This window comes from Chiloscyllium punctatum, chromosome 9, assembly GCF_047496795.1.
Source record: "Chiloscyllium punctatum isolate Juve2018m chromosome 9, sChiPun1.3, whole genome shotgun sequence".
Classification (NCBI taxonomy): Eukaryota; Metazoa; Chordata; class Chondrichthyes; order Orectolobiformes; family Hemiscylliidae; genus Chiloscyllium; species Chiloscyllium punctatum.
This window is the reverse complement of record NC_092747.1, coordinates 120,746,056-120,758,401: the sequence shown is the minus strand read 5'-3', so window position 1 is coordinate 120,758,401 and position 12,346 is coordinate 120,746,056. Positions and strand designations below refer to the sequence as shown.

The 12,346-nt window shown below is 40.6% G+C and overlaps 1 protein-coding gene across 2 annotated transcripts in view; it reads right to left on the bottom strand.

Annotated features, from left to right (window-relative positions):
• The window catches only part of LOC140481646 (NALCN channel auxiliary factor 1-like), a 533,617-nt gene that overhangs the window by 473,520 nt on the left and 47,751 nt on the right, over positions 1-12,346 (bottom strand). The window lies entirely within an intron of this gene.

Sequence of the window (12,346 nt, the reverse complement as noted above, 5' to 3'; positions counted from 1 at the left end):
CAGATTATTTTTCCCTGACAATTGGCAATGTTTTCGTGGTCATCATTAACCTCTTAAGACCAGATTTGTTTTTATTATTAAAACCAAATTCCACCATCTGCCATGGTAGGATTTGAACCCAGGCCCCCAGAACATTACTGGGATCTCTTGGTCAATAATTAAGAAGTAAGGCACTGGAAACGCACAGCAAGTCAGGCAGCATCCGAGGAGCAGGAGAGTTGACATTTCGGGCTTCAGCCCTTCATCAGGAACGTTGAGGTGGTGAGGGGTGTATGTGGCAAGGGGGTTGAGAGATAAATAGGAAAGGGGTGGGGGGATAATGGTGGTAGTCAGAGTGGAGGGTGGACTGGATAGGCAGGAAGGAAGATGGACAGGTAGGACAGTTCAAGAAGGCGGTGCCAAGTTGGAGGGTTGGATCTGGCATAAGGTGGGAGGAGGGGAGTTTAGGAAATTGGTGAATTAGTTGCTGTTGCCATGTGATTGGAGATGAGGCAGAGGATGAGGTGTTCTTCCCCTAAGTGTCAGGTGGCTAGCATTTGGCAGTGGAGGAGGCCCAGGACTTGCATGTCCTTGGTGGAGTGGGAGGGAGAGTTGAAGTGGTTGGCCAAAGGGTGGTGAGGTTGTTTGGTGCATGTGTCCTAGAGATGTGATCCAACTCAGCCCACATCATGACCTGTCCTACCTGTCCATCTTCCTTCCCACCTATTCGCTCCACTTTCCACTTAGACCTATCACCATCACCCCTCCACTTGCATCCACTTATTACCTTCCTAGCTATATCCCACCCCACCCCACCAATGCCAATGCTAACCCCGATGTATTTATCTCTCAGCATCCTTGGGGCCCATCCCCTACATTCCTGATGAAGGGCTGATATCTGAAATGTCGATTCTCCTGCTCCTCGGATGCTGCCTGACCTGCTGTGCTTTTCCAGCATCGTGACTCTGATCTCCAGCATCAGCAATCCTCACTTTCTCTTGATCACTAGTCTAACAATAATACCACTAGGCCATTGCCTACTCTAAGTTGATTTTTTAAACAGATCCTTGCAATCATATTAAAGACTTTGAAAGCAGTGCAGGATCTCATCAGCCCAGTTTCATTTCCATGAATTTTATATTGATTTAAATAGAACAGTACTTTAAATCTGGGAAAGAGAGAGACAAGATTCCCTCGATCGTGATCATCCAGCCACTAAAATTTAACATGAAACTGTGAAAAATGATAACACAGAACCAGAACCACAGCATTGTTTCAATTTGAGATATGTCACTCTTCACTTTGAAACTGACAGATTTGGTCAGCTTTTGCTGGAAGAGTACTAACATGTCACTAATGCTTGCCATCATTAAAACGCAAATCAGCAAACAAGTTCAGAAGATCAAGAGCTATGAAGAGATATGAATTGTTAAACTTGGATGACTTACACTATTTCATTATATAATTCAGAAAAAAAAAACAGCATGTTGTCCTCAGCCTCCATATTTTTAACAACTTGTTAGATTTCACATCAGTCATTCATTAACTACAGAATGTTATGTATTGCGATGAAGAGCATAATTAACTGTTTAAGAATATGATTGTTATTAATACAACGCTGGCCAAATTCTCAGGTTCAAAGTGGGAACAATTTACTTCCAGCTTGTAGTTAATTGCTACTAGAGATTTAAAAACTGATAGGTTTTACTTTTATCATTCCTTTTCTGATCTCTCTTTTGCTCAGGTTTCCATCTCTTCCTGTCCAGGAATGGAGTCTAATTCACATTTCTATTCCATTGTTCCTCTATTCAAACCCACTACACCCCACCCCCACCAACCCCCCACCCGCCAACCCCAATTATTACAATTTGATCCTTATTCATTAATTAAGTGGAAATCAACACTGGTCTTAATCACCAAAGGTCCTATGATTTGTCCTAATTTCAACTCCTGCAAATCAGCAATCCATGGCATAGAAAGATAGTGTAAAAAAGAAGGAAATTATATGCCATAAGGTACAATACAATACAATACAGGAACAGGATCTTTAGTCCACCAAGTCTTCATTGATTCCAATTCGTACTCCCCATATACCCTCTGTTCAGATTAGATTACTTACAGTGTGGAAACAGGCCCTTCGGCCCAACAAGTCCACACCGCACCCGCCGAAGCGCAACCCACCCATACCCCTACATCTACCCCTTACCTAACACTACGGGCAATTTAGCATGGCCAATTCACCTGACCTGCACATCTTTGGAGTGTGGGAGGAAACCGGAGTACCCGGAGGAAACCCACGCAGACATGAGGAGAACGTGCAAATTCCACACAGAGAGTCGCCTGAGGCGGGAATTGAACCCAGATCTCTGGCGCTGTGAGGCAGCAGTGCTAACCACTGTGCCACCACCTCCCGTTCATGCATCTGTCAAGATATACCTTAAAATGTTGCTAATGTACCCACTTCTACCACCTCTGGCAGTGCGTTTCAGGCACCCACCACCCTCTCACCTTGACCTTTCCACCCTGGGAAAAAGCATCTAACTATCCACCCTAACTATGCCTCTCAGTTTTGTCGACCTCCATCAGGTCACCCCTCAGCCTCCGTCTTTTCACTGAAAACAATAAAAGTTTATCCAGATGCTCCTCATAACTAAAACCCTCCAGACTAGGCAATATGCCGGTAAACCTTTTCTGCACCCTCTCCAAAGCATCCATGTCGTTCTAGTAGTTTGGTGATCAGAACTGCACGCAATATTCCAAATGTAACCTAACTAAAGTTTTGTACAACAAAAATGCTCCAGTCCAGCAAAACATGGCTCATTATACACAAAAGAAAAATCAAAAGTCTGGTGCACTGTTGATTAAATTTGCTTATGGTTTCTTCTATTATTGCTAATGTAATTTCAGACTATAAATGTAAGTAATGTCATTTACTTTGGAACTTCTGTTGAACTTATGTAATCCAGATGTTCACAAGGAATTAGCCCTTAGACCAAATTGCAACTTCCCAGGGTAGTGGATTTCAATCTAGACAGCATAGATGTAAGGTGAGGGGAAAGATTTAAAAGGGACTCAAGTGGCAACTTTTTCATGCAAAAGGTAGTACATGCATGGAATGAGCTGCCAGAGGAAGTGGTGGCGACTGGTACAATTACAACATTTAAAAGGCATCCGAATAGGTTTATATGAATAGGTTCGGTTTAGAGGGTTATGGGCCAAATGCTGGCAAATGGGACTAGATTAATGGGCAGCATGGACAAGTTGGACCACAGTGTCCAACTTTATTTTTATCTTTACATAAAAATAAAGAAAGCAAGAGTTAATAATAAATACTATGGTCCATAACCACAGATACAAGGAATCTAATTGCACTTTTACTTTGCTCACAAGTTTTTGTAGAATTAGAATCCCTACAGTCTGGAAACAGGCCCTTCGGCCCAACAAGTCCACACTGACCCTCCAAAGTGCAACCCACCCAAAACCATTCCCCCACTTCATATTTATCCCTGACTAATGCACCTAGCCTCTGCATCTCTGAACACTATGGGCAATTTAGCATGGCCAGTTCATCTAATCTGCACAGTTTTGGATTGTGGGAGGAAACCAGAGCACCTGGAGGAAACCCACACAGACACATGGAGAATGGTGCAGACTTCACACACAGTCACCTAGTTCGCTGGTGCTGTGAGGCAGCAGTGCTAACCACTGAGCCACCATGTCACCTTTACCTTAGGAAATCTTGAAGGTTCATACAGTTTTTCATGTACTACCTTGAGCCATTCATTCAGGTTTCTCCTAAGTTTCCCAGTTTGGCATTTAGATTTGCTAGAGCTCTTTCTTCTGTAATGATTCTGCTGCCTTCTTGTCCAGACTTTGGACAAATGGAATGCTTTCTCCCTGTCTTCTCCCATAACTTACAAAAATCAGTGAAGTAGCTAACGGTTCAAGCTGACTACTTTCTGTAACACAGGGTAAAGAATGGTTCCTTATTTTCTGGAACTGGCTGGCAATTTTCTAATTTGACCCATGTCCTACACGTCTACAGGCAATAACTTCATTAGCTGCTGCCTGAATATCTTTGGGGTCTGTACAGATACACCGTCCTGCTGTGTAATCACAGCACATTTAGGCCACTCATCCATGACAACCAGGAAAACACTAGACAGCCCTCTCTGAGAAAGTTAAAGAAAACAAAGGAAGCAGAACTGTTTCAGTCACCAGTCTTGATATGTTAACTCTGCTTTCTCCCCAGAGATGTTGCCAGACTTGCTGAGGCCCTCTCTGAAATTTGACCGGTTCAGTTGATGGTTGTTTGGACACATTCTAGGATCTTCTGACATGTCCACCTTGGGCAGGGAAAATCCTAGAGGTGCACTGCCCTCCAGCCTCAAAGATTGAATGAGTAAATAGGAGACAGTTGTTTCTTTTTCTTCCAATCAGAAAAGTATTGGCGGTCATCATCGTTGGGTTGGTTTAAGTCTAGGAGAAGCAAAGTGACCCATGAGTTGCTCCTGGCACTCTGCACTTGGGCAGCATCGACAGCTGGTTCAAGTTCAGTGGTGAGTTGAAGCACTATGAGAACCAAGATGTAGCAATGGTGCGGTGTCTGGCATCAGTGTTGCCAGTAGACCTGAGATGGGCTACAGTGTGTAAAAACATTGCCCCTTATGTCCTTTTCAAAACTTTCACCTCTCACCTTAAAACTAAGTCTCTTAATTTTGAACTCCCCTACACCAGGGAAAAGACCCTTGCTATTCATCATGTCTATGCCCCTCATGATTCTATTAACCTCAATAATGTCACCCCTCGAACTTCTGCGCTCCAGTTAAAAAAAGTCGTTATAACTCAAACCTTCCATTCCCAGCAACATCCTGAGAAATCTTTTCTGAACCCTCTCTAATTTAATACTATCTTTCCTATAGCAGGCCGACCCCTACAGGATGAGGTTGTGGAGAAAGACCTCTTAGCATATTTTTCAAAAAGGCAAGTTGGGTAGAAAAGTGTACAGTATCAACAGGGTAAACAAGGTAAACTCTAAGGACTTTTGCATTTGGACAACTCTTCTGGGCCTCAGTAATGTCGACTCTGCACATTGCTCCCAACACTGCCTTAATTCCCCACCATTCTCTTTTTAAACAATCTCACTGACACCCCTCCCACAAATCCCATCCCTGAGTAGAAATGAAAGCACAAGGGGATAGTTCAGAACTGTTCGCCCTGCTGCCTTTCACTGTAAGGGTGATGAGTCAGGTTTTCCTAGGAGCTCCCAGGTAGGCAAATTATCCGGCTTCCCTTTCCAAATGAGCTGCGATCTACACCTAGAGCAAATCTAACGGCACACTCTACGAGAAACACCAAGATAAAATTAGCCAAAAGAATCTCCGGGCCCCCATCCTCATGGCCATGTGCCATGCTTGGACATATTTCAAACAGAAATGTAGACTAATTACCTTCAGAACCATCACTTTGATACCGTGACCTACGTGAACGATACATATTTCTAATGGAGTGTATAACCCTCTTTCCCAGAACTGCTGATCCAACCAGAGAATGACCTTACTTACCAACTGTCTTTAGCTTGTTTTCATCTAGAAACTACATAAATAATTTAAATAGTCTATTGAGATGTGTGAAAATATCCTGATCCTATTACAAATCTAAAGATGGGTCACGCATTGAATAACAGTTCTCTCACTAACTCTGACCTAACAATAATAAACAAGTTACGCTTTAGCTGTAATTAATCCTAGATTTTTTGATTTGCATTTACAGTGTTATTTATAGTTTTTTAATTAGGTTTTTCCATTGACCTATACCGAAAATAAAACTTCTTAAAATGAAAATGCTATTTCTCAAGGCAAAAAAGAATTATGAAATAGGCATTGGTAACAGGATGGAAATTAAAGTTCACTCATTTAAATATTCTGATTAATACAATAGCCACAAAGTTGCAACGTTTTGCCGAAAGCACTTTAAGACATAAGACCAAAAGACATAGGGACAGGCATAGGCCATTTAACAGATCGAGTCTACACTGCCGTTAAGTGTGATCGTGTTTACAAGGATGTTGCCAGGGTTGGATGATTTGAGCTATAGGGAGAAGCCGAATAGGCTGGGGCTGTTTTTCCTGAAGAATATTTTGTTGTAAATTCCTGAGAACGCCAAGCCCTAAAGAGAGTATAGGTGACAACAGAGAGCAATTGCAACTGAATGTGGTAATGAACAAGAAGAATAGGAGGGTAGATGAAGGGGTAGCCCTGTTAATAAAGGATAGTATTTACACAATGATTAGAGATGACTTTGTTTCAGGAACAGGATGTAGAATCAGTTTGTGAGGATATGAGAAATAATAGAGGAAAGAAGGCTGAATAGGCTTGGGCTGTTTTCCCTGGAACATCGGAGGCTGAGGGGTGATGTTATAGAGGTTTATAAAATCATGAGGGGCGTGGATAGGATAAATTGACAAAGTCTTTTCCCTAGCATGGGGAGTCCAGAACTAGAGGGCATAGGTTTAGGGTGAGAGGGAAAAATATAAAAGAGACATTGGGGCAACTTTTTTTTGTAGAGGATTGTACATATATGGAATGAGTTGCCAGACGAAGTGGTGGAGGCTGGTACAATTGCAGCATTTAAAAGGTATCTGGATAGCTACATGAATAGGAAGGATTTGGAGGGATATGGGCTGGGTGCTGGCAGGTGGGACTAGATTGGGTTGGGATATCTGGTCAGCATGAACAGGTTGGACCGTAGGGTCTGTTTCCATGTTGTACATCTCTATGACTATGACTGATATGAATAATTCTCAACTCCACCTTCCTGCCTTATCCCCATAATCACCAATTCCTTTCCTGATTAAGCCAAGTTCATTACCCATGAGGATCCTCAACGGGGATCCTATCATACTATAATTGACCCCACTTCACCACACACATACAGGCTCTCTCTCTCTCTCTCTCACACACACACACACACACTCCCTCTCACAGGCTTATTCTCCAACACACTCACACACACTATCAAGCATGCAAACACACAGTCTTCACATGCACTCATGCTCACACACGCTAACATGCACACTCTCTCTCCCTCTCTCTCTCTCTCTCTCTCTCTCTCTGGCATGCACATTCACATATAAGTCTATGGGGTGAATTTGTAATTGCAGAATTGTATTTGCAGATAAATTTTATTTTGCTCGAAAACACACAATCTGCAGGTAGTCAATGCAGGCAGTCAGTCCATGTAACATTTTGTAAATTCCTACTTTGGAAATAGAAGCCGTTTGACTCAAGATTGGGATACAGACAGACTTGAGCCTCACATCTTCTAACACATTGTCTGAGCTGAGATTTAACTTTATTTTAAAATCAAACTGTAAGTTATCTTGAGAATGTGACTTAACATATGTTCTGGGATTTGCATATTAATGAACTGAAACCTGAAACCCATTCTGGAATATGAAAGACTTAACAGCAATCTAGGTTTGTTCGATATATCGATTCAGTTGTATGACACTGTAATCTTTTGTTATAAATTCATTGTTCTATGATCCTGCCCCACTTGCGATCTGATAAAAGAGCAGCACTCTGAAAGCTTGTCCTTCCAAATAAACCTGTCGGACTAGAAGCTGGTGTCTTGTGATTTTTAATTTCCTGATTAAGGTATTGTTCTATGTCAGCTTTAAATATACTCAACGACACAACCTTGACAGTTCTCCATGGTAAAGAATTCCCCAAAAAATAAATTCCTCATCTTCCTTAAATGGGTGATCCTTTATTTTGAGATTACTCATCCAGGTCTGAGACTCTCCCACAAGGAGAAACAACCTTTCCACAGCTATTCTGTCAAGCCTCATAAGAATCCTGTAAATGTCAATAAAGTCATTTTTCTCAACTCTGACAAGTACAGCCTTAACATACTTAACCTCTCCTCACAGGAGTGCCCCTCCACACCTGAGATCAGCTGAATGAAACATTTCCTTAGAAAAACAAGCCAAAAACTATTCACAGGATCCCAGCTGTGGTCGGACTAGTGCCTTACTTAGTGAGCACAAAAACTCCATATGCTTACACACTATTCCCTTTAAAATAAAGGTCAATCTTTCCATTGGTCTTCCTTGTTACTCACTGAACTTGAAGCTGGCCTTTTTGCTGCTTCATGCACGAGATTTCCCAAATCCTTGTGTTATAGCTTTCTGTAGCCTTTTCCATTTTAATACAATTCAGTTCCTCTATTCTACCTACCAAAAGGAATTCATATTTTAACTCATTATGTTTCATCTGCCAAGTTTTTGCCCACTTGTTTGATCTGCTTTTATCCTTCACCTCCTATCAGTATTATCTGCATCATAGTATCATCTGCAAACTTTGCAATATTCAAGTCATAAATTTGCATTATAAATAATTGTAGCTCAGCACTGACCCCTGTGGCACTTCACTAGATACAGGTTGCCATCCGGAAAATGACCCCCTCTTATCCCAACTCTGTCTTCCACTAGTCAATCCTTTACCATGTTAATAAAGTATCTCCAACACCTTGGACTTGTATCTTAAGTAACCTAACATGTGGTACTTTATCAAACACCTGCTGAAAATCCAAATATAGTCCATCCACTGATTTTTCTTTATCTGTTCTGCTTATCACCTTGAATTCTGGTAAATTTGTCAATGTCCTTGAATGCAGTCCATCACATCCTGGGGATCCATCAGTCTATGACTTGTTTAGTTTTCCTTTTTGTCTATCCATAATTATTTTGGATATTTCCTCTCCACCTTGATTTTCCAATTTTGGAATGCTATTTGTGTCTTCAGCTGTGAAGACTGATGCAAAATCATTATTAAACTCTTCTGCCATTATTATTTCCCCAGCCTTATTCTCTAAGGGCACCTAGATTCATTTTTACCTTTTTAAAATATATTGAAGAAACCCTTGCTGTCTAACTTGATATTTCATACAAATTTATCAAAGGTTTATCTTCTTTGTTTATGTTTTCTTTTTGGTTGTCTTTTTAAAATCTTTTCCAATCCTTTGGCTTACCATTAATCTTTACCATATTGTGTGCCTTTTTTCTTTCAATGTGATACTATTGTTAACTTCCTTTATAAACCATAGTTGGAAAATCCCCATCCTAGACTCCTTCTTCCTCACTAGAAACAATTCTTTGTTGTGAGCTATGAACTACTTTGTTAAAACACCTGCCATTGTCTCACAATCTTTGCTGCTCAACCCATTCCACAGACCATTCCAGCTTGCTCAGCCCTCATTCCGTTGTAATTATCCTTATTTAAGCTTAACACTCACTGGTTTCTGACCCAAGTTTCAACCCTCTCACTGTAGTCAGCCTCTTAAAGTGGCCATTTATCGCCTTAAAAAAAAGCAAGTTCCACCTTTTGGTAAGAAAATTAAGGAGCATTGCAGCCAAGATGCTCTGTTGAATAAAGGACCTACAAATATTTTTTAATCTCAGTCGACATATATTGTGGATCAAAAGAAATTAGTTTGTCAATACACAGTTTCAAAATATTGATGGTTCTTATATTTGGTTCTATTTGCTCTGCCACAAACCCACACAGCCGGAATTAATTAACTCTTTGCCTGATCGGAAACTTGTTGAGTTGCTAAGGAACAAAAAGTTGACCAAGTTCAGACAGATGGCCAGATTGAACCACAGATTGTGCTAACAGGAAATAATTGCACATCTCAAAGACTAGTCTCTGATTCTGATCTTTAATCACAGGCGTCTGATCTAAACATGGCTTTCCAGGAGCAGAGCAGTAAAAAGCTACTTGGCAACCTGTGATAAAGCAGTGTTTCGTTGCTATTCTACATCAAATCGCCTGAAGTCTTGCATATAATTTTATTTAATTTGCTGAAATTCCAAGCTACTAAAACTGCACATTCTGAACATAGAATAATATTTCTATCATGGAACATTACGAGGACAAAAGTCCTTATGTGGAGTAACATCAAGTGAGTAAATATCTGAATGATCATATTATTCTTCCAGATTGGAGTTGGCCACAGAAATACTGAGAGTAAAGTTGAAAGGTGGAAGCTCAGAGGGTGATGTTGGTTGAATTTAACTGAGAAACTTGGCTCAGTGCCAAACATTTATGAGGATGGAATGGAAAAGGTAATTTATGTAATTTGAGAAGGTAGCTGGAGAAACAATGCAGTCAAGAGTGTTTTCGTCTTTTAATGACAGAGAGAGTTTTGACAGGTACAACTATGACTGTGTATGCTCGTTTATCTGAAGAATCAAGCTGTCATTCTATGAAACTATCAAAGCAACAGGACGCAATGTTTATCAGCTTGTGCCTAAAGTCTATCTGCAGATGGCAGAGTTCCTCGTTTTAGAGGTCAGACAAAAGGATGCGAAAGAAATGTCCTAAAGGGGTCAGCCCCAAGTTTTTTAAACAATGCCCTTCACCCACAAGAGCAAATATCCTTCCCACATCCAGCTGTTGTAAGACTGGGTCACAATGTTATATAGTACAATCATGGCATCCTCATTTTCTAAACTCCAATGGAAACAAGCCCAGCCTAACAAACCAATCCACTTAAGATACCCAATCATTCTAGGTATCAACCCAATAAACCACCTCTGGACTCCCTCCAAAGCTTTTACAGCTTTTCTTAAGATGACCAATACTGGGTGCAGTTTGAGATATGATCTGACTAATACTTTACAAACTGAAGCATGGTATTGTTGTTTGTATGTTCATTGAATAGAATCCCTACAGTGTGGAAACAGGCCCCTCGGCCCAACAGGTCCACACCAACCCCCCAAAGAGTAACCCATCCAGACGTATTCCCCTACTACTCTACATTTTACCCCAAACTAATGCACCTAACCTACACATTAATTTCCTATCTGGTTTAACTTGTGATTTTACCTACCATGCTATTGCTCCCTTTATCTAAGTCATGGATGTAATATTGTGAAATGTTGAGGCAGGCTCAAGCTCTTGTGGGACTCTGCTCATCACATCCTGCCCCAGCCAGAAAAGGTCGCACTTATGCAAAGACCATTCTGTACCAAACAACTAGTCATTCATCTGTGTTAGTATGTTACTCCTGAGACCACTGTCATGACAATGGATCAAAACATGTGCTCAGAATAATATCAAATTTTTAATTTCAAAACAGTGTAATATTTGAACGGGTGACAACTACAGCTTAAAACAAAGCTGACAGTTATAAATTCAGTGCTGTCTGGAAATGTCCTGTGTGATAAGAAGAGGGTGCTAATTATCTGCTCCATTTTGCTCAGCAGAAAACCATCTCGAGCAGACATTTATTTTGCCCTCCCAGACATACAGAAAAAATAAGAAAGCTTTAAAACTGACTGGTGCCCCAGTCTGTGTGCACCAGGAGAAGTAGGCATGCTAGTGGATGAACGTGTGCTAGCCAGGATTCAAGCATTAATGTGCTTTGAAGGTCATAGTAGAAGAACCATGTAGTAGTTACCCAGTATTATGAGTTGAAAGGGCTCTCTTGCTTCAAGTGCTGGAAACCAATCATTGACAAAAGGAAGCAGGATGGAAGGATTTGTTATGAAATTGAAGATGGGTACTGTACCTTTAAGAGAGTGTGAATGCTGTTTTGCACTGAGAGCTTGCAGGCACCTGACATATGACTGACTGGCAGTCTCAGAGTGTACTGGCAGACTGAAAATATGTAACATTTAGCTGTGAAACAATTACCTGAGTTTTTTGGTTGCTGTTTTCACAACAATTCAAATTTAACCAATTTGTTTAAATTATGCCCCATGATACTAAAATCAAACTGAGTTTGATTTTATTGTCTTTGCCAACCTCAAACCAATGAGACAATCCAATGTTAAGGGTATAAAGAAGCAGACATTTTGAAAGTTAGCCAGAGAGTAATAGCCATCTAGAGAGAGACTGCCATTCCAAAATACTCTCCATCAAAGGTACCTTTTCATATGAAACAACTTTGCAGCAAAAGACTGAAGACAATCTAGGGAAATCTTCAGCCAGAGGAAGACAGACACCAATGACAAGGGCCACTGTATGGTTTTGAAATTAAGTTATTGTAATTTTAATTTTTTTAATGGGAACAGCATATTGTCATAGAATTAGAGGCAGATAACGAACATTTAAGAGAAAGGAGGTGTAGAGCCTTAAATAGTTGTTGTTTAATGTTCACTTTTACAGATAAAGAATAAATTGACATTTTTTCTTTCAATAATAGAATTTGGGGAGTTCTTTGTCACTCATACTTTAACAGATAACGAGGTGAGGTGAGCTTTTCAGGGTGTCTGGATTAATTAACAGAAGGGTTCACCACTATGTCTTAACAAATCTCAATAACCTACATAAGCTCTAAATCCCAAAAATCAATTGTT